This window comes from Protopterus annectens, chromosome 5.part0 (assembly GCF_019279795.1).
Source record: "Protopterus annectens isolate FY-2018-M chromosome 5.part0, PAN1.0, whole genome shotgun sequence".
NCBI classification, from domain to species: domain Eukaryota; kingdom Metazoa; phylum Chordata; order Ceratodontiformes; family Protopteridae; genus Protopterus; species Protopterus annectens.
This window is the reverse complement of record NC_056735.1, coordinates 1203752843-1203774307: the sequence shown is the minus strand read 5'-3', so window position 1 is coordinate 1203774307 and position 21465 is coordinate 1203752843. Positions and strand designations below refer to the sequence as shown.

General features: G+C 43.3%; 1 protein-coding gene across 2 annotated transcripts in view; it reads left to right on the top strand.

The window, feature by feature from the left end:
• LOC122801604 (baculoviral IAP repeat-containing protein 2-like) overlaps positions 1 to 21465 on the top strand; it is a 710023-nt gene that overhangs the window by 34251 nt on the left and 654307 nt on the right. The gene's annotated exons all lie outside the window — the stretch shown is intronic.

Here is a 21465-nt window from a genome sequence, read left to right as displayed (position 1 = left end):
AACTGGTCTAACAGCTTTTGTGTTATCTGATTGTTTCAAGGCTTGCTGATTTAAAAATAGTCCCTATTTGTAAATTCCTAAATACACTGTTAGAATCTCCTTGTGTTCTGACTGGAGTGCTTTTCAAACAGTCTGGAATTATATAACTGATAAGTATATTCCTTTGCACTTTAACTTTTCAGAATTCTGCATTGTCTTAATTTTTTGCCTGACTGAATTATTTTATATATTTGCTGACTTTGCTGTTTTCTCATCTGTTCTGAAACTGGTTTTCTCCTTCCCACACACCATGTTCCTGTGGTGTTGTAGTTGGTGGCTCTACAGTTGCCTACCCCTAATGTAAATTTGATCTGGGACATTCCTCCCAGTCCTAGTGATCATTCTGTCTGATACCAAGAGGACATTTGAGAAGGCTAGCGCACTTAGGTTCTTAACCTTGAATTTTCTTCTGCTCCTCCTTCCTCCCTTTGCACTTTACTAACAAAAAAAAATCTCTCCTTGTGTTCTGCCTGAGTGTGCTTCTCAGCTGATTAAGTATATATTTTGGCACTTTTTGACTGTTCAGAGTTGAATTTAGTCCAAAATACATTTTGAGTAAATTGCATTTATTTAAATTGTATTTGCTTTAATACTGCTACACACAAGTGTGTTAACTTGCACTGCACTTGAACTGTTTTTAGTGCTGTTTTAGCTGCTTTCTTGAAAAAAAAACATTCTAAGCTTGTTTCCTGCCTTTCCCCTTAACTAGTCTAGTCCAGATACAGATTTGCTGTATCCAGGACTGTTGGTAAGCTTCTGAGCCCCCCAAGCCTTTCTGTGCTGGAGGGAAACCTTCTAGCTCATCAGTGGGAGTGATAAGCACTAGGTAGCCTGTCTATCACAAGAGGAGAGGTTTCTGGCCCACAAATTGTAGTTTATTGGCCATTTTTCCATCTCTTTCAACTTTCAGGTTTAAAAAGCCCACATCTGGCCTTGTTTTTCATCTTTCCTGTAACTAGTCCAGTCCAGATACAGATTTGCTGTATCCAGGACTGTTTGTAAGCTTCTGAGTGGTGCCAAAGTCTGCTCTTCAATTTTTCCCTTAGATCTGCTAGTTCTCTCCTCTCTTGCAGTTTTACTAGCTTATTAGTTTAGCTCTCTACCAGACTTCTTGTAGCAGTTGTTATAGCACGCAAAAGTGTTACCAGCACTAAACGTTCTGCAAGGAAACGGCTCCAGTACTTATTAATGCCCACTCCTCCAGGCATGTCTAAAGGTCAGTTCCATGTGCTTTCTCCTATTAACCTGGTGAACCTGGGCATCCTGAGGCAATGTAGCAACTGCCTCATGTACACTTGACAGCCCTCTCCTCTTACATCCCAACACTCAGACTTGCAAGAGATGCACTTGTATATCCAAATTGGAAGCCACGCAGTCTCCAGCCAAGACCGGAATAGATGGTCAAGAGGAGAAGGTCAACACTTGCACCACACCACGTGGAACACACAGCCCTCCAGAACACACACCAGCACTGTCTTCACATAAAAGCACAAACCTCATACCCACCTTCGCTGAGGCTCTCAATAAAAATGTACCCAAACAGCAGAGACCTCCAAGGCTGAAATGCACTCTACCACAACACTAATCCCGCAACACATAACTCTCCTAAATAGTGTGCCACTCAACCAAAGCTCCTAAGGCAAAACAGCATGCCCAACACACTAGTCATAGGTGACTCGATAGTGAGGCACATTGATGTCCCACTCACTAGGTTGAATAAGGAGAAAGTAACAGTCAGCTGCCTGTCTGGTGCTAGGATCCGCCACATAATGCACACATATGGGTCCCTCAACAACAGGTAAAAATATGACTGCCATTGTACATGTGGGTGTGAATTACCAAAGATGTACCTCCCTGGACTACATGAAAAGAGACATGGAGAAGCTCTCGGATTATGGAGCCCAGGTGGGTATGACCCCAGCCCTGAGCAGCATCCTACCATCACCCAGAATGATTTCACAGTAAAAGCAGAAAATGATTGATTTCAGCAATTTACTAAGTTTCGGATGTCATTCTAAGGGGATCCAGTATCTGTCTGCCTGGGATGACATGGTTGACAGACCTCGATTCTTTGCCAGAGATGGCCTGCATCTGTCACCCCTGGGCTTCCGGATACCGACTAAGGCTCTTGCCACCCCTATAGTGCCTTTTTTTAGGTGGTGCTCCAAAGACCAAATTACCACTGTAACAGCTACAAACAAATGCAAACTGAGGCTCATGCTGCTCAACACTAGAAGTCTAGAGCTCAAAATGCACTTGCTCGAAGCACTCTTTAAAATGGAGAACATTGGCATTTGTACTATAACAGAGACCTGGTTCAAGGCAGCAAAAAGCACTCCTTCACTACCAGGCCATAACTCATTCCACACTTTTTGGCCCCAGAACTTGGACCACAGCTCCAGAGGCAGTGGTGATTCCATATTCATAAAAGATGCGCACACCTCTAGTCTGGTAGCCCAACATAACGCATCTGAGATACTTCAGGTGCAGCTAACATTGGGTAAGACAGTGATTCATGTCATAGCCTGCTATAGGTCCCTATGTCCCAAGACTCGCACTCCACATTCCTAAGCACCCTGAAGAATATTAGGGTCCACCCTACAAGTCTTGTACTGGGTGACTTTACCTCTCCATTAACTGGGAAAACTACTCGTGTACCAATGCACTTGCCCAACACTTTCTGGAATACATTAATTTCAGTTCCATGGACTGCTCGTTCTTACCCCTACTAGAGTTAGCAATGTTCTTGACCTGGTCATTACTAACATGGGTGACCATTGCTATACACCAATAGTCAACTCCTTCCTGGTTAGATCCAACCGCAAACTAATCATCTTGGAAATCCACATCCCTCCCACCCCCCACAAAGGAAACCACCTTGAAAAACTTCTCCAAAGCTAACTTTGGGCTCCTAAAAAACAGAGGTGGCTGACTTCATGGCACCCATGCAAATGGAGAATAGTTGCATGACCGCTGAATCATACACCAATGCACTGTAGGAACACGTACACAAATGCATGGGTCGCGCCATACCCAACAGAACCAAGATGCTCTCCTCAAAAAAACTGCTGTTCAGTCTCAGCCTTACTACAGGATATATACCCAAAGAGTGGTGTACAGCAACAGTGGTCCCCCTCCACAATGGTGGTGCCTCAACGGATCCTGGAAACTATCGCCCCATAAGCCTGACTAGCTTGGTCTGCAAAGCTATGGACAGGATCATCATGGACCTCATAAATAAAGATATTGGGGACCTACACACACTGGATCCTACCCAGTTCGGCTTTAAGGGCAGATCCTGCCTCTTAAACCTGGTTGATTTCTTTGAAACTGTCATCAAGGCCATTGACGAGGGGAAGGTGATCCACACAGCCTACCTGGACCTCGCAAAAGCCTTTGATACAATACCCCACTCTGGCATTATAGATAAGCTCACCAGCTTAAATATAAACCCCTATGTCACTAGATGGGTTGCAAACTGGCTCAAGGACAGAACCCACATGGTTAGAATTGTTGGAGCCATGTCAGACTCCAAACCAGTTACAAGTGGTGTCCCACAAGGCTCAGTCCTGGGACCTCTCTTGTCCGGTATATATTTCTCAGAGGTACAGGCCAACATGGAAGGACTGTGGCTGACCAAGTTCGCAGATGACTGCAAACTGGGCACCATAATTGACTGTCCAGCCGACACAAGCATCCTCCAAAAGGGCCTCATAGAAACAGACAACTGGTGCCAGAGCCATGGCCTCAAGCTAAATGCCAAAAAGTGTATAGTCATCCCCTTTGGCAAAAACAAAGTGCCCACAAATTACCACATAGGTGGTAATCCATTAAGTACAGAAGAAGTGATTAGGGACCTGGGGACCCAAGTTGATAGCAATCTCTCATTTGACAACCACATGGCCAAAGTGGTTAGAAAAACATTTTATATAGCCCACCTAATCATGAAGGGATTCACATCTAGATCAGGGGAGGTCATCGTGCCTCTTTACTCATCCCTCATCAGGCCCATAATTGAGTACAATGCCCTGTGGGATGTACCTTACCAGACACCTGCAGCAACTGGAAAGACCCCAAAAGTACCTCACCAAGAGGATCAAAGGGCTCAAACAGATGCCATATGCTGCCCGGTTAAAGAAACTCCAGCTCTACTCAGTGGCATACCGCCTGCTCAGAGGCGATCTGTGCCTGACGTATAAAGCCATGTCCAACCCGGAATTAATGGGCATGCTGCACCTCAGAAAATCCAAATCCCATCAAGCTACGCGCTCGAGAGACTTGAACCTCAGCACTGAAATAAATAGGACATGCTGGAGGGACAGATTCATAACCCAGAGGCTCCCTTCACTCTACAATAAAATCCCAGTCCAGGTTAGGCAGAGTCCCTCATTGACTTTCTTCAACAGGAATCTTGAGTGGATGGGAGATCGTAGGTTTACCCCGGGTATCACTTCTGTGTCACTGTTAGACAGATACACAGTATACTAACCTTGAAAAAGGGCATAGCAAAATTAATTTAAAATGGGTGGTGAAAGCCAAACACACTCTGGCTATGCTTATAAATGCCCAAGGGCAGATAGCCTAGTATGAACCTATGAACCTATAAAGCCAATCTGGTGGTCCCCTGCCATAAACAAACTCTACAACAGAAGGAAGAAACTGATGTGGAATAAAGACTGGAAAAACTCCCTTATCAGCCTTAACAAAAGGTTGAGACCCTCATCAAATCCTCTAAAGCTTGCTATGAAAACAGAATTGCAGCAGATATAAAGACAACCATAAGGCCTTCTATAGTTATGTAAAGAATCTCCATGGCAATACCCAGATGTGCTCTGAGCTACTGCACAATGGTACCTCCTTTACCAAGCCAACAGTTATTGCCAGTATACTGACAGACTGATTCAGTGCCAACTTTACCCCCCCCCCCCCAAAGGACCAATCACAATACCAGTAGATTGCCAGGCACCCAGTATTACTGTTGCATAGGCCCTGTCCAAGCCCAAGAATACAGCTTCTGTGGGACCTGATAGTATCCCCGGTTGTGTTCTACATGAACTACAGAGTGAACTGGCACCTCACCTGTGTGCCTTGTTCAGTCACAGCCTCACCTTAGGCTTTGTCCTACCGAATGGCGCACTGCTACAATCATCCCTCTCCACAAGGGAGGAGTGACTACAGACCCCGAGAAGTATCGCGCCATTAGCCTGACGAGTCCGATATGCAAAGCTATGGAATACATTATCATGAACCTAATAAACAAGGCTATAAGGAATCTCCAAACTTTGGATCCTACACAGTTTTGGTTTTGTGTAGAACATGTTTGCTCAACTTGGTCGACGACTTTGAGTCAGTCACCAGAGCTGTGGATGAAGGCAAGGTGGTTCATACAGCCTACCTTGATCTAGCCAAGGCCTTTGATACCAGTCCCCACTCAGAAGTCATAGAAAAACTCACTAAGCTAGGTATCGACCCCTATATCACTAGATGGTTGCAAACTGGCTCACAGATCGAACCCATAGTGTGAAAGTAGCTGAGTCCAAGTCAGACTGTCGACCATTCACGAGTGGAGTCACACAGAGTTCGGTCCTGGGTCCTCTCCTTTTATCTACTTCTCTGAAGTCCAGGCCAACAGGAAGAGACTCTGGCTGACAACGTTCGCCGACGATTGCAAGTTGGGAGCTATTAACTCCAAGTGATGTTGACTTCCTACAGAAAGGCCTCAATGAGACCAACGACTGGTCCCAGAAGCATGGCCTTAAGCTCAGTGCCAAAAAATGTGCCGTCATCCCCTTTGAGAAAATCCCTGTTCCCTTGAATTACCACATCGATGGTAGTCCACTGACCACTGAAGGTATTATAAGAGATCTAGGAACACGGGTTGACAGCAACCTCTCTTTTGACCACCACATTGCCAGTGTGGTCAGAAAGTCCTATGTGGCACATTTCATCAATAAGGGTTTTGTATCCAGGAAGAAGAAGGTCATTGTCTCCCTCTACACTTCCCTCATTAGGCCAATCATCGAGTAGAATGCCCCATTTGGCATGTACCTCACTTGACACCTGTAACAACAAAAGTACCTCACAAAGAGGATCCTAGGCCTTAAACACTTGTCATGTATGGACAGACTCAAAAAAACTCCCAACTATTCACAGGTTCATAGATTAGTACTAAGTTAACTGCCCTTGCGAGCCATTTTAAGCCTAGCTAGTTATCCCTTATGAGACTCCAACCCCGCACCTTGTGTTTGTAAGGCAAACACCTTAACCATTAGGCCACCCTCTCAACCCTTTGTCTGTCTCATATCGCCTACTTGACATACAAACCCATGTCTGACCCAGCTCTGTTAGAAATGCTACATATAAAGAAATCCCATTCCCAATCCCTCCACACCACACGCTCCAGAGACCTCAAACTCATTACCACAATCAACAGAACATGCTGGAGGGACAGGTCTATAACCCAGAGACTGCCCATGCTATGGATTAGACTTCCCATACATGTCAAGCAGAGGACCTCACTGGCCCTCTTCAAGAGGAATCTTGATGAGTGGGTGGGAAATAGAAAATTCACCCTGGGGATCACTCCAGTGGCTCTACTCGACAGAGGCACTAGGAACTAAGGTCAGGTGGCACAATGCCAGGGTAATCCTATGGGCTAGGCTTGTAAAGGCTCCAGGGCCATTAGCCTCGTACACACCTATGAACTAATTATCCCTTTTTAAAATAATTTTCTGTTCAAGATTCTACTAAAAACTCTACCAGTGCTGATCTTTTGCTTATGATTCTATTTCTTTCTCTTTGCCTGTACTCTGACTTCAGTTCTTAATAGGGAAGGCAGTTTCTAGCCTGCAGTTCAAAAGTATTCTAGGCTTCTTCCCATGTCTTGCCTTTCCCTGTCTAGTTGTTTGCTCCCAGTACCTTAGTTTCTCTGCCATTTTTTCTACTAAATTCCATCTCCCTCTTACCTAATTTCTCTGTACTCCTAATTGCAGATGTTCTTTGTGTTTCACCGTTACAGTCATCATAATTGGGTTATCCTGCCAGGGGTAGCCCTCAGCCTGAATACCAGAGGCTTAGTATTTATGTATCAGTTGCTGTCTCTCCAGCACTGATGTCAGGTCATCAGTGGTATAAAAACAGGCAGCCAACGCCATTACATCAGTCTTTCTTGCCGAGGAGCCCAAAGCAGAAGCAGTTCGCCTGAGTGCCGGTCGGCCGCTACCTGAGTTTTCATTTCCGAATTGAAATTGAAGTCTTCTAAAGTGAAGTACCCCGTTGGGGATCCTTTTTTCTTCCTCTAACCAATGTCGCCTGTGGAAAGCAAATACCACACCGAGACTTCCATTCCTACTGCGTCACCTGTTTAGTCCCAGACCACAACATCCCTCGCTGTCACTTTTGTGCTTTGTTCAATGCCAGAACTATATGTCGTTGGGCCCTTACTGTAGCTAGATATTTTCGCTGTCAGTCTTTGAATTCTGATACGGCTTCGGTAAAGCCATCGCTACCGCTCTTTCAAAAATACGTAAGGATAATACAGAGACAGACCCCACAGGTCCAAAACCGCCACCAACACTTCCATTAAGCTAGTCATCAATTGTCCGTTCCTCTGTGAGATGCTTTCGTAGCCCCTGATGCCCCCTTCTTTGGATTCGCAGGCCACTACCGAGACTCTTTCAGAGTCTGGTATGTTGGGAGACTCTTCAACTTAGGATTCTGCGGATGTCTCTACCTTGGATGGGTCCGGAGCCTCTGAGCAGGCACCGGCTTCAGAGCAAGTAATTTGCACTACTGATAATCGACACAAACCGACAACCACTTTTGCATCTTCAGTTCTTTCTAAAACTACAGAGTTTTTAAGGCCCAGGGTACGAACCACACCCCAAAAATAAATTACCCAAGCTCAGACACCTGCTTCCTTGCCTTAATCACAAATGCTTATAATGGCAGAAGACCTTATTCTGCTCATTAGGGGAAACCAGGCTACCCCTTCCAAAAGCAAGAGTCTTGTCCCCAGTAGTTTTATCTGAACAGGAGTCCGATGACTCTGATGCTTCTGAATATGAAGACATGCAACCCCTCTCTGCTTATGAGGATTCTGATGCAGATGAATCCATTCCTTCTGCCTCTCCACCCAAGGATTTTTCATTTGAAGAAACCCTTCATATTTTAAGGGAGCATTTCCATTGGGAATGTCAGGACTATCCTCAGTCAAAAAAGAGACTCTGGGAATTCTTAGATTTACCACAGCACATACCTTTGACCATTCCTCCTGTCCTGGATGTTGTTGATGATGTTTTTATGTAATCCTGTTTGATTCCTGATGCCCTTCCTCGTGCTCCCAGGAAACCTGACAGGTACTGCAGAGTCCCTGACTCTCTCAAATTCCTTTTCAAAAATCCTACTGCTGACCCAGAGGTCATCTCTGAAGGACCTAAAGGAATTTAATTAAAGCAACCTCCACTAAGAATCCCACCCCCTCAGACAGGGATTCCCAAGCTTTAGATAGATGGGGTAAAAAAGTATACACTCTGCTACTCTTGCTGTTAGAGTACTAAATTGTCAGTTCCACATGATGAAAATATCAGCAGCATACCATGGAACTCCTAAAACAGAAAATATCTTTCTTTCCTGCTTGTGCAGAAAATAAAGAATTACAAGAGCTTATGCATTCTGCAAACCAAGTTACTAAGCACACCTTGCAGTGTGGCTTTGATGCCCTAAAAACATCTTGCAGGGCAGCAGCCACTGGTTCTGTCCTTAGAAGGCATGCTTGGCTTAAGGAACTGACCTTGCCAGACGATGTCATATCAAAATTATTGGACACACCGTTGAACAAAGACAATTTGTTTGGCACCAAGGCAGAAGAGGTCTTAAAAAAGAAGAAAAAGCTAAATTTGTGGAGACAGACTTTTTACAGGTACAGCTTCTGAGGTTCAGTAGGCATTGCCCCTCCAAGCACTGGTCCTTTCCGGCCCTCTCCAGGCCTGCTCAGTCCAGACCCAGGGGAAGCAGACCCCCCACCCCAGACAGTAGCCCCAGGGAATGCAGAGATTTAAGAAATGGAGTTTCTCCTCTTCAAGAACAGGGAGTGCTAAGCCAACCACTTATTGTAAGAACTCAAAATGACTTTACACCTCTACCCCTTACCTCTGCCCAGCTGCTTGCGTCCCTATTAGGAAAAGTCTCCTTCCATGCAAACAACTGGGCCTCTTATCACCAACGATCAATGGGTCCTTAACATAGTGTCCCAGGGATACCAATTTTATTTCCACACACTGCCAATCCCAACAGGGTTCCCAGATCTTCCTCCAAACCAGTGGGCAGAGGCCAAAAAGCAAGTATTTTCCTTGCTCCCCATCAGGGCAATACAGCATGTTCCTGCAGACCAGGTAGGCCAAGGTGTTTATTCCAGACTCTTTCTGGTACCCAGAAAAGAGGGCACCTGGCACCCAATCTTCGACCTGTCCATTCTAAACACCTGATACCAAAATTCAAAATGCTCACCCTCCAGCAGCTTCTTCCCATGATTTCCAAGGATGCTTGGTTAGCCACCCGAGACCTGAAAGAGGCATACCTACACATCCCAATCAGGGAATCTTGCAGGAAATATGTATGTTCAGGGCAGGATCTATGCACTTGAAGTTCTCTGCACTTTCCTTTGGCTTATCCACTGCTCCCATAGTTTTCACAAAATGCCTGGCTCCTGCCATTGCTTTTTGCAGACAAAGAAATATTCAAATTTACCTCTACTTAGATGATTGCCTGATTCAGGCAGACTGTCAGGAAAAGCTGCTACAGCATCTGACCTTTGTAAAGGACCTACTGACCTCCCTGGGGTACGCTGTCAACGAAAAGAAATCAAAACTAGTCCCCACACAAAAAAATTGTATTCTTGGGAGCAAGCCTGGTCACAGCATCCCAGATAGCATTCCTTACTCCAGAAAAACAAGCCTACCTGACAGGCTACTTTTCTCAACCAGCCACCAGAACCCAGTTATCTGCAAGGAAAAATCCTGCAAGTTCTAGGGTTCATGGCCTCCTGCAGTCTAGTTATTCCATATGCCAGACTGCATTTGAGGAAACTACAATGGTACCTAAAAGCCTTTGGTGTCAACACTCTCAAGAACTGGAAACTATCATACCAATGAACCTTGTCTAATTTATTTGGTGGGCATTAGCATGCTACCACAACAAAGGGAATTCCCTTCTCACAACCCCACGCTGCCCAGACCCTCACCCCAGATGCATCAGACTATGCCTGGGGTGCACACCTGGACGGCAGGTGCATTCAGGGCCATTGGAGCCCAAATCAAATACATCTGCACATCAACCAAAAAGAGATGCTAGCTGTTCACCACACCCTGACAGTTTTCAGACCCTTACTCTCCCCGAGGCCTCTACTGATCAAAACAGACAGCACCACAGTGATGTGGTATATTAGCAAGCAGGGAGGAACTCGCTCTTATCCTCTCAGCAGGCTTGCCATAACCCTTTGGCACATAGCCTCAGCCATGCAACTACACCTGCTAGCATAATTCCTGCCAGGCTCCCTAAACTCTCTGGCAGACAACTTAAGCAGAAACCTGCTAGACCCACATGAGTGGCAGTTAGACCACAGAATCTTCACCCTTGTAACCCAGAAATGGGGCACCTCAAAGGTGGATCTCTTTGCCTCCCACTCCAATCATCAGCTCAGCAAAGTCTGCACCAGGGAACCTCACAGCAAGGCCTGGAAAGTGGATAAACTTCTAGGTCTATGCCTTTCCCCCTTTACCACTCATTTCAAAGGTACTGCTCAAAATAAGGGAGGAAAAAACGAGGACAATCCTGATTGCCCCGGACTGGCCACGCCAGCACTGGTACCCACTACTGCGCAGCCCATCACCCTTGACACAATGGCAACTGCCTCAGGTCTCAACACTCCTGACCCAGAAGAATGGAGAATTCATGCATCCCCAATTGCAGACCCTCAGCCTGGCTTATTCCCTGACCTCTCCTCAAACCGCCAGCCTAAGCAAACCAGACCTAGATGTTATACGTGAGGCCAGATGCCCCAGCACTAGGAAATCCCATACTGACAAGTGGAAAAGGTTTTGCACCTCTATCCAGGCTAAAGGAGCCCAAACAGCACAGCCCTCCTTGCCTATCATCCTGGATTACCTAGCAGACCTACTACGCAGGGATCTATCCTTCTCTCCTATTAAAATTCATGCCTTTGCCATCTCTGCTCATTTCAGCACAGAGCCACCTGTCTTCTCACATTCTCTCATCAAACAGTTCCTAAGGGAGGATAACAACTTAAGGCCACCCAGAAGAGCTCCTACACCAGCTTCGGACCTTAACTTTGTGTTGGAAAAACCCATCTTACCCCCCTTTGAACCTGCAGCTTCAGCAGAGTTAAAATTCCTCTCTTGGAAAACAGCCTTGCTTCTGGCCATCACTTCAGCTAGAAGAGTTTCAGAGCTACAAGCACTCATAGCTGTAGAGCCCTTCATCATTTTCCACGCTGACAGGGTCTCCCTCGGGACTAATCCCTCCTTCATGCCTAAAGTGGTGTCTAGTGTGGCTCTCAACCAGTCCATTCATTTTCCCACCTTTTTCCCTAACCCACAAAACAAGGGAGAAAGGATTCTGCACTCTCTCTAGATGCACACAGACATCCCAGATTCTATCTGGATAGGACTAAATCTTTTAGAAAAACTGACCAATTTGCTAGTCAGCTTCGCAGCGGGGGCAGAGGGCAAGGCCATATTCAAACAAACCATCTCCAAGTGGATAGCACACTGCATTCATTTCTGCTACAAACAGCACGGGAAACCGCCCCCTAAGGGGATCAAGACACATTCCACCAGGGCAACCTCCAACGCTGCAGCTTTTCTCAGACAGGTCACCACCAGGGACATCCTGGAGGCTGCAGCTTGGACTTCTCTTCATACCTTCACCAAGCATTACCACCTGCCTTTCTTCTCCAAATCCAGGGCAGGCTTTGGCACCGCAGTCTTGCAGGGCATCCTAGCCAGCCCCCAGTCTTCTTGACTGCCTCCACCCTTTTCTTCAGCTTTGTGAATCAACCCAAATGTGATGACTGCAACAGTGAAACATGAAGAACATAGTACATTTGTGTACACTTACCATAAATGTAGATGTTCGAGTGTATTCACTATTGCAATCCTGGTTCCCCCCTCCACCCCCCTTGTTTCTCTCTCTGTCTTCCTCCCTTTCTCTCTCTCTCGCTCCCTCTCTCTCTCGCTCCCTCTCTCTCTCGCTCCCTCTCTCTCTCGCTCCCTCTCTCTCTTCCCCTCTCTCTCTTCCCTCTCTCTCTCTCCCTCTCTCTCTCTCTTCCCTCTCTCTCTCTCTTCCCTCTCTCTCTCTCTCTCCTCCCTCTCTCTCTCTCTTCCCTCTCTCTCTCTCTCTCTCCCTCTTCCCTCTCTCTCCCTCTCTCTCTCTTCCCTCTCTCTCTCTTCCCTCTCCCTCTCTTCCCTCTCTCCTCTCTTCCCTCTCTCTCCTCTCTCTCCCTCTCTTCCCTCTCTCTCCCTCTCTTCCCTCTCTCTCCTCTCTCTTCCCTCTCTCCCCTCTCTCCCTCTCCCTCTCTCTCCCTCTCTCCCTCTCCCTCTCTCTCCTCTCTCCCTCTCTCTTCTCTCTCCTCTCTTCCCTCTCTCTCCTCTCTTCCCTCTCTCTCCCTCTCTTCCCTCTCTTTCCTCTCTTCCCTCTCTCTCTCTCTCTCCTCTCTCTCCCTCTCTCCCTCTCTCTCTCCTCTCTTCCCTCTCTCTCTCCCTCTCTTCCCTCTCTCTCTCCCTCTCTCCCTCTCTCTCTCTCTCTCACTCTCTCTCTTCCCCTCTCTCTCACTCTCTCTCTTCCCCTCTCTCTCACTCTCTGTCTCTCTCTCTCTCTCTCCCCTTACAGGGAAATTTTGCTATTTACTTCCTACTGGTGGTGTTCTTCCACCATAACCTAGCTCCCGATTTGGGGGCTCCTGACAGTTGGGGCAAGAAAAACTGATCTAATGGTGTTGGATGCCTGTTTTTATACTACTGATGACCTGACGTCTGTCCTGGAGCGACATCAACCGACGCAGAAATACTAAGCCTCTGGTATTCGGGCCGACTGAGGGCTATCCCTGGCAGGATAACCCAAATGTGATGACTGCAACAGTGAATACACTTGAACATCTACATTTATGGTAAGGGTACACAACTGTACTTTTTATCTCTATCAACAGATTCTCCTTTCTCCATTCCCATGTTGGCTTAGTTCTTAAAATACTTTGTGTTACTTTATTCTGTATGGTTGTTGTCATTCTCTTTAAGGATCTGTATCCAAAATCCCCGTCTTTACTTTCTTGACCCCCCCCATTCCATCATCTCTTTCCACTTTCTGCTTGTGCTGTGTATAGGATTCTTAAATGTGTAGCTCTATGAAATACTTCTTCAAATCAGGTAATCCCAAATCACCTTGTTTTTTTTTGGATGGATCAACTTCTCGTACTTGACTCTTGTCCTCTTCCCCTCCCAGATAATATCCTTCAACTATTTATAAATTGCTATCCACAACTTCTCCTCTGGTTGATAAAAATATGCCCAACTTATTTATAAAATTAAAAGGACTAAAAACATTTTCACTGCGTGTATCTTTTGATATCTATATTCATGAAACAGAACTTCCATTTTCTCAGTATTTTATTCTTTGTCTTTTTCCACATATCCTTAGCTGCCATAACCAAACCCTTTTTAACCCGTACTTGTATCCACTTCATTTTATCTTGTCCTCACAAATATAGGTATTGCTGAACTAGGTAATGCATGGCTACATAGTTTAGAGCTATTGCCTTTGTTTTATCTACTTTAATTTTGTATCCTGGAAAAACGTGAAACTGTCTCTGAATGTTCAACAACAGTGAAATATCCTTTTCTGGTTTTGGCAGGTACAAAATAAGATCATCTGCGAATAAAGCCAACATTTCATGATTATTATATCAATTATATCCCTGAATTTGAGTCTTTTATTTTCTTCGCCAGTGATTCTAAATATAACACCAGTAAGAAATGTGAAAGAAGACGCCCCTGTCTGGTTTCTCTGTTCAAACAGAACTTATTAGAGAGAAACCCCCCCCCCCCAACTTAAACTTTTGCCTCTGGTCATTCATATATCTTCCTAATTCATCTTATTATTGTGTCAGGGAAAGCAAATGCTTCCATTGCCATACTCATAAAATCCAGTCTTACCCTGTTGAATGTCTTTGCTACATCAAGACCCACCAACAACAATGGTATTTTCTTAACTTTCGGTTTCCCTCTGTATTGTCATTATTCTATTAATGTCAAATGTTTGCATCCCCTCCACAAAACCTTTGGAGGAGACATTACTGGTTAGAGTAACATAATTTATATGTACAAAGGGCTTAGCAAGGTATGTGGGCATGAATGCAGAGGCCTTAAGACATACATCTGGGGCAGAGTTACTTGATTGGTTTACAGTGGAAAGGTACAATTTTTGTTGTGGTTAGCATGTGTAACATTTTAAAAGTAGGGGGTTGGAAAAAATGTAAAGGGATAGATTTTTATTTGCACTTATTGTACTGAGTCTGCAGTGGGATACCATGGAGTGATGCGAGGACCCTACTGAAACTAAATATTAAATTTAAGTAAAGGGGAGAACAGAGGGGCAAGAGGTGAAATGTTTGAGTAATGTATTTTCATGAGGTCAAGGACCTCAGTTTAAGTACCTAGAGGTCATAAGTTGAGAAAGTTGTAATAGCTGCATGGGGACGGATGTAAGCAGCTTGCATGTAGAAGTTACATGCCAAAAGAGATTGAGTGCTCTAATTCTAAAGGAAGCATAGTGTTATGATCAGAGCATAGTTTTAATGTATGTAGTTCAAAGAGGGTGGAATATCAGGGAGGATGTTGCTTGGTTGTTACATCTGCAAACCTACAATGCTAAAAGAAAAGTAAAGATCTTATAATTTAAGCTAAACAAGAGATTAAAAATGGAGGCTTAGGAAGAAAACTCAGGCATAAGGATCAAGCTAGCTGATGAAAAAAAGGAAAGAAAAATAGAGGCAAGATGACAATTTAAAATAGTAATATAGAATGTTAGTGGACATTAATATGGAATGTTTTTTAGAGGGGCTGACAAAGGTACATGTAGAGAAGCGCCATGGGGTGCTTCACTGTCTTAAAAGGGATGTGACTGACTACAATAATGGTATAAGAAATGCACATAGAAGGGAAAAGTGTGTAAACATTTTTTAAAAAGATGTCAAGGTGAAGGTTGCTATGCTAATGTGTTAGAAGGGAAAAAAGAGGGATAATTACAATGTTTAAAAGGGAAAAAAGAGGGGTAATTACAATGTTTAAAAGGGAAGCAAGTATTTCAGTTGAGGATTACAAAAAAGACCAACAGGGAAGATAATATACTGTTGTACAGTTTTTGGGAGAACAGAGTAACTTTTTAGGGAATATTTTCCTCCCTCTCACCCAGACTGACAAAAACAACCTTGCAACAGATCATGGGTGAGAGAACAGCTTTTCTTCAAGGTATATTAATAATTGGAATATGATGGCAAACAAGCAAGACATAAGTAGGGGGCCAGGAAGTGTAAGACTAACATTTGAGGCAAGTACCTCAGGCATCTGCTAAGATGTAATGGATGGACAGATATAGGCTAAAGCCTGGGAACCCAAGATGGCTTTATTTTACAAGCAGTAAGAAAGGGGACACTTTTTTTAGGCTGAAGAGCATATTCAGCTGAACACAAATACGTAATAGCACACACAAGGAAACATTCACTCCTCCTCTCGAACCATGCACCATTACAGGCCCAGTTAATAAACACCCCAGAGATCCCTTTAGGTAGGCATTGGAGGACAGGAGAAGCCTGGTGGATAAGGGCACAAAGCAAACACAAAATGAGGGAGCACCTAAAGCAACTGATAGAAAACCTGAGGGATACTGAAATTTCAGACAAATGACTTCAGGTAAAAATGAAGTTAAAAACTGCATTGGCAGAACAAGAAGAAAGGAATTGAAGGGAATGGAAGATGCAAAAACCGACTGGGTAGGGTCAGGAAGCTGCAGCACAGAACCCAGAAGAGGAAAGAGAGCTAGAAAAGTTGATAGTGGAATGGCAGCTATATGCAGAAGACAGAATATTGGAAAGGAAAACTATTTTTCTAACATCCCAGCACATCAGAACAGCACAAAGACTGAGAATGAAAAAAATAGAGACAAATTAATAAGACTAGGAACCCAGATTTTGGATCTTTTAGCATGGGATCCAGGAAACATAATGAGAATATGTTGTACATTTTATACCAAAATCTGTATGCCAAGACAGAGGAAGAGGAGGATTTGCAGATGGAAATGGAGTTTTTTCTGCAGAATGTGGCATTAAGGGAAATAACTAAGGGCAGGGGAGAAGGCTTAATGAGACCTGTGAATATAGGTAAAGGCTGCCAGCCTAGCCAGATAAAATTTTGTAGGTAATTCTGTCATTTGTAAATATTAATATAAGCCACAGGCTTGTTATCTTAAATGGTTAAAAAACTGTTAGATGTGGAACTGCAAAAATGTAATAACAGTGCACTCTGCTGAAACAAAGCTGATAAGTCAATTCTTTGATGTCAAAATTTGGAGCAGAGATGTTTAGAGGGAGGCAATCCTGCCTGTTGTTTTAAGGCCAGAGTTAATGGCTAGAATTTGCATGTAAAATTTCTTTTAGTGCCCTGGCTTCCTGACCAGCTGCAAGATCAATAGGGCTATTAATCTGAGTTCTGTTAGCCTGGGAACCAGAAAGAAATGATGTAATCTGAAATGAATCGGTATTTCTGTGTTATCAATTTAAGGAGAGAAAGAATGAGAGCATTAGAGTTTTTTTCTTGAGAACATCCAAAATCACCAGCACTGCCTGTGTCTATATGTAAGTAGGATCTTAGACTTTATTGTTTCTCTTAGAAATAGCTAGGAATTAGGAAGATTAGACTGTGTTTTTCTGTGATGTCAGAACTTTTCTACTGAATTATTTTAAACATTTCTCTCGTGATGTCTGAACGTTTGACTAGCACTGTGTAGTAAGAAGTATTGTCTTGTGTTTTTATTATTTATTAAATATTTTTAAACCTTTCAACTGTGGTGGTTTTGTGTATAGATAATTTAAGCTCTAAGGGTACGTTGCATGTATATAGTGATACTGTACCAAGTCACTCCAATAGCTTTGGCTGTTTTGTTACACTTACCATTTGGATAATAATATTGCACAGTAATAATTGGACACCCTTTAATAAGGGCCTTTGAGTAGATGATAAATATTAGCTGAGTGGTGGCAGTGATTTCTACCGTATAGTCTGGGTAAAAGGGGCACAGCTGGAGAACCTGTGCCAGCCTTCTCCAGGAATATCTCTGTGGTTGTGTATAGCTCTCATCTCAGTGTGTGTTTGTGTTTGCATGTTTGTGTTTGCGTGTTTGTGTGTGTGTGTGTTTGTGTGTGGACCCTATAGCTGTGCCATTGAGGTGTCTTATTGGGATCTGGAGAGGGAGTAACCAGCCCCAGACAGATTGTGATCTCTGTGTGCTCTTAAGGGAAGTTGTATTTTACTGTGTGTGTATTTATTATCCGTTCCCTATATGGACGCCCCTCACTGGTGTTGGTGGTGAGGATTGAGGCTCCTTGATTGCTGGGCCAGTACACGGGAGTCACAAGAACAGTCACAACACATGAGATATTAGATCGAGTGAGGCTGCAAGCAAACAGTAAATTACTGAGTTGGAATGGGATACTAGTAGAGATCTGGAATGAAGTGAGAAAGGAAGACTTGATCCTGAAGTAGATAAAGTTGTTTATTAAGGTATTTGAGAGTAGAACAATGCTGCATTCATGGAAAGCAGTAATATCTGTAATCCCTAAGGAGGGAAAGGATCCCTCCCATACTGGGTCATACAGACTAGTAGAACTCTTGAATCACAGCTATAAGATATCTGACTCAGTAATGGCAGGTAGTACAATGTTGCTTTTGTAACGCGAAGGCAGACATTTGACAGTATTTTGCTGGCTGTAGTAGAACAGTTTAAAGTGATATTGAGCTACAAAATGAATAAGATGAGTACAGATGGACAAAATCCATCTGTGTTCATCATAGTCCATCCTGTAACTTGGTAAAAGATTCCATACAGTACAGTGACATTGCAGAATGAAATATTTAAGGGTCTGAATTACCAAAAAAAAAAAAAAATCAATGTATTCCCCAGTAGAAGCAAAAATAAAGCATGCTCTGCTCAGAAGATGGGTAGCAGTCCAACCAGAGATTGATCCAATGATTCAAGCAGTGAAAATGTTTGTGTTATTGTTAAACATATATTTGGTACAGGCCTTTGTATATAACCCTGACCAAAAAATGTGAAGATATATGAATAGGGAAATATCCAAATATACACAGGGACGGTATAAGCCAAGGGTAGGCTGAGTTATGGTAGAACCAAAAGAGGAAAAGGGGGCTAAATGTACCAAATCTGGAAAATTACAATACAGCCATGCAACTGAGAATATTGTATTATTGACAGGGCCATGCAACTGAGAATATTGTATTATTGACAGGGCCTAAATTATCAGTCCAGTTGGAAAGATTTCTTATAACCCCCAGTAAAATGAACAGAAAATTACACACAAAACAGAATGGTGACTATCATTGAGCAGCACTAGCAAAAGTATTAAATGGGCAGTTACAAAGAAACAAACTTAGGGAAATGGTGAACATTGAGCGAAACCTCATAGGGCTAATTGGAATGGCCTTTGCCCTAATGATTGGCTACTTCATAATTGGCGTAAGAGAGGGGGGAAATGTTACATACTGGTGACAAGAAAGCTAGAGGAGGATTACACTGGCCAGAGTTAAGGTACAAGTAGGATCATAATCAGAGACTGTATAAAGTATAGGTGCTTGTAGGTATTCTAGAAAAATGATAGAGTAGTGAAGATAGTGAACCAAAGCAATAAAGGACTGCAGCTTGTACATCTGTTAATAGAAACCAAATTACATGAAGTGAAAAGGGAGATGTCAGTGAGTCTGTTATACCAGGCAGTCCAAGACACCAAAAGAAGGAGGTGCAGTAAGAAAAAAAAAATCTCCCAGAACCTCAGGACTTTGTGACAGATGGGGTTTGATTATGTAGTAACATTACCAAAGTGACCAAGGCAAGGACATCTCAGATTTTGCATGGAAATACTTGCGTAAATATTTTTTATATTCCAATAAAATTACATAAAATGTTCCCAGGAGTGAGCTCCAAATGTTGGAGATGTCAGTTGGGGGAGGCAGGTTCATGGAGACATGTTTTGGGGATTTTTGCAGGGATGTGGCCAAAGTAACAGGCGAAATCTTAGGAACACCTTGGTGAGTTTCAGGAGAAGACTCCTGGGTCATATTCTGGCAGCTAAAGGGACTAAAGACTTGGTTGTACTGTTTTGTCTGATTTACGAAAGAGGTTACCCCTAAAAAATTCAGGAAACACTTAGATTAATGGAGGAACATATGGGTGAAATGAAGATGTTGGGAGAAGAGTAGCAAATGCCACAGGATAAAATGGCAGATGTGGGAAACGAGTTGCACTATATTAAGGGGTGAAGGGGAGAGCTGAGATTCAATGTAGTAGGTAACGCATCATGCACTACAAGGTAGTAGAATTGGTGATCATTTGATATATGAAGCACTGTCATTATCAAAAATGTTTGAGCCAGGAACATGAGTAGGGGGTGGAAACCTCTGAGGGTTTCAAGGCGGCTGCACACTGAGTAACAGTTTGTTTTTATCTCAACTAGGTTGAAAACAGAAACTCAGCAGAGAAGGCCAGTACACATGTGTTTATGGGTGAATTTCAGTAACTGGCTAGTAAGTGCACTGCTTGGATGCCAGGAATAAAGAAATCTAGAAGACTTGGGAAAAAAATCGGCTATAAAATGTGAGGAAGAAACACCGACTAGGGAGAGTTCTGCAGCTGTTCAGCAAAAAGTAATGCAAACTTTAGACATGACTTCGAATAACCTACAGGATGATATAAGACAACTGCATACAGACCTGGTTTAAATAAACGAAACACTGATTAACACAAACAAAAGACTGGAACAAATGGAAGAAGCTTTAAACAGATGTTCAGATGAGATGACAAAGCTGCAAAAATCAGAGGTCGAAATGAAGAAAAGGCTGGCTGAACATGAGACTGCTCAGGAAGAGATGTTTCAAAAAATAGAATTAGAAGACAGAACACGTAGGGAAAACTTGAGATTTTCAGTTATACCAGAGAAGCTGGAAGGAACAGACTGTATTAAATTTATGAAAGCACAAATAAGCGACTGGACTGGTATTCCAGAGCAGGACTTATTAGTTGAACGGGCACATCATGTGTATGTTCTAAGTCTAGCTATAAGAAAGCAACCTAGACCTTTAATAGCAAGGATGCAATCCTATCAGCAGAAATAATTGATTTTGTCAAAACTGTGTCAGAAGGACAAAATACTAAAAGTAGGTGAAAGGCAGAGTGTTTGTGGAGAATAATTACTCATTGTGAACACCAGGCAAAAGAAAAGTAAATTCATCCTTCTATTCAGAGAATGCCGAGACGCAGGTGTGAGATTCAAACTGCTGTATCCAGCTGTCTTCAAGGTGTTCTTCCCTTGTTCTTCTTCTTCTTTCATCTGCTCCCATCAGGGGTTGCCACAGCAGATCAACTGTTTCCATTTCTTCCTGTCCTCTGCATCTTCTTCCCTGGAGGGACAAAATCATTTTTTGATGTACATGCTAAGGAGGAAATACAAAAGTTTGTACAACAAAAACGGAGTTGTGAAACAGGAGGAGATTCAGCTTCTCAGTCCTGTGGTTATAAAGACCACAGAAGACTGCATCTGTGAAACCTTTTCCAGTATTTCATTGGAAAATGTTGGAGAGAAGGAAGGGAGCACGAGAGTTGACAGAAGAACTGAGAGTACGTTGGAAATGAAGTAGAGACAAGATTTGGGTGATGGAGAAGAATAGTAATATAATCAGTAACTTAATGTGTGATTACAAAGCATTAGTTATATTTGTGAAATATGACAGGACAAGAAAATCTGGAAATATTAGATGACTTCAAAATTTGTTTGCTGAGTGGGGGACTTGAGTATATGCCCTATTTCATGTCATTAACGTTCATAAAAATGCTTTGGGAAGGGGGAAGAGAGGGGCGAACACTAATTGTCAGTAAAGAAAACTCTTTCTTTCCTTAATAGTATTGTATCTGTGTTGCATGCTATTTTGGGGTGTAATGGGAATTGTAAACAGGTGTTTTTATTTTTCTCCCCAGTTCTCTTTTTCGTCTTGTGCAGTTTTGAGAAACATAGACAATGTAATGATTAACAAAAAAAAAAAAAAAAAAGGAAAAAGGGAGCTTGATTAAGGG